The following is a 2,159-nucleotide window of genomic DNA, read 5'->3' as shown; positions in this document are numbered from 1 at the left end:
TTATGGATGCACATTTCCCCCTCTTTCTCTCCCTCTTTGTACGCGCGTTGGACATATTGCATTTTCTATCTACAAAATAGATGTACATCACATCTTTTTATTATTATTATTATTATTATTATTTTACAATTTAACATGTTAAAACAACAATTTTCCGTTTGTTAAATTGGAATTTTATGTGATAGACCTGCAAAAATTAGTGCGAGTGAAGAAGAAAAATGACATTCAGCTCTGATTGCTCTGATACGCCTAATTTAAATCCAGTGGAGCTAATTTCACAGATTTAGAAGTACTCGTACTCGTCGTCTTCCGCTTATCCGGGACCGGGTCGCGGGGGCAGCAGACTCAGCAGAGACGCTCAGACGTCCCTCTCTCCAGACACTTCCTCCAGTTCCTCCAAGGGGAGCCCAAGGCGTTCCCAGGCCAGCCGAGAGACATAGTCCCTCCAGCGTGTCCTGGGCCGTCCCCCGGGCCTCCTCCCGGTGGGATAATGTCCTCAGTCGAGGTCAGCAGTCTCCCGCCCCCACTATAAACAGTGTTGGCGAAGCACTGCTTCCCCCTCCTGAGGCGCCGGACGGTTTGCCAGAATCGCTTCGAGGCCAACCGGTAGTCCTTCTCCATGGCCTCACCGAACTCCTCCCAGGCCCGAGTTTTTGCCTCTGCCACAGCCCGGGCCGCAGCACGCTTGGCCTCACGGTACCCGTCAGCCGCCTCAGGAGTCCCACAAGCCAACCACAGCCGATAGGACTCCTTCTTCAGCTTGACAGCATCCCTTACTGCCGGTGTCCACCACCGGGTTCTGGGATTGCCGCCGCGACTGGCACCGCAGACCTTATGGCCGCAGCTACGGGCAGCAGCATCGACAATAGATGCGGAGAACATGGTCCACTCGGACTCTATATCTCCAACATCCCCCGGGATCTGGTCGAAGCTCTCCCAGAGGTGGGAGTTGAATACATCCCTGGCCGAGGGCTCCGCCAGGCGTTCCCAGCAGACCCTCACTATGCGCTTGGGCCTGCCGAGTCTGTCCGGCTTTCTCCTCCTCCAGCAGATCCAACTCATCACCAGATGGTGATCAGTGGACAGCTCAGCCCCTCTCTTCACCCGAGTGTCCAAAACATGCGGCCGAAGGTCTGATGATACGACAACAAAGTCGATCATCGACCTCCTGCCTAGGGTTTGAACATGGTGTTCGTTATGGACAATCCGTGACTAGCACAGAAGTCCAATAACAAAACACCACTCGGACTCAGATCGGGGAGGCCATTCCTCCCGATCACGCCTCTCCAGGTGTCACTGTCGTTCCCCACGTGGGCGTTGAAGTCTCCCAGCAGAATAATGGAGTCCCCGGGAGGGGCACTATCCAGCACCCCCGACAGGGACGCCAAGAAGGCCGGGTACTCTGCACTACCACTCGGCTCGTAGGCTGAAATGATAGTCAGAGACCTCTCCCCAACCCGAAGGCGTAGGGATACGACCCTCTCATCCACTGGGGTAAACCCCAACACGAGACGGCTGAGCTGGGGGGCAACAAGCAAACCCACACCAGACCGCCACCTCTCCCCGTTGGCCACTCCAGAGTAGAAATAGTCCAACCCCTCTCAAGGAGATGGGTTCCAGAGCCCGCGCTGTGCGTGGAGGCTAGCCCGACTATTTCTAGTCAATATCTCTCGACCTCCCGCACAAGCTCAGGCTCCTTCCCCCCCAGCGAGGTGACATTCCACGTCCCTAGAGCCAGCCTAAGCATCTGGGGATCGGGCCGCTGAGATCTCCACCTTCGTCCGCCACCCAATCCTCTTTGCACCGGTCCCTCACAGTTCCCCCTGCAGGTGGTGGGCCCACTGGGGGATGGCCTCGCGTCTCTTGTTCTGGCTTGGCCCGGCCATGTCCCGCAAGGAGCAACCCGGCCACCAGGCGCTCTCCGACGAGTCCCGACCCCAGGCCTGGCTCCAGGTTGGGACCCTGGCTCCGCCGTACCGGGCGACGTCACATGCCTCGATATTTTGTTCTTCATGAGGGATTCTTGAACCACTCTTTGTCTGACCCATCACCTAGAGCCTGTTTGCCATGGGAGACCCTACCAGGGGCATTTAGGCTCCAGACAACATAGCCTCTAGGATCATTTGAGCACTCAAACCCCTCCACCACGTTAAGGTGGC

This window comes from Girardinichthys multiradiatus, chromosome 8, assembly GCF_021462225.1.
Source record: "Girardinichthys multiradiatus isolate DD_20200921_A chromosome 8, DD_fGirMul_XY1, whole genome shotgun sequence".
Lineage (NCBI taxonomy): Eukaryota > Metazoa > Chordata > Actinopteri > Cyprinodontiformes > Goodeidae > Girardinichthys > Girardinichthys multiradiatus.
This window is presented reverse-complemented; position numbering follows the sequence as displayed.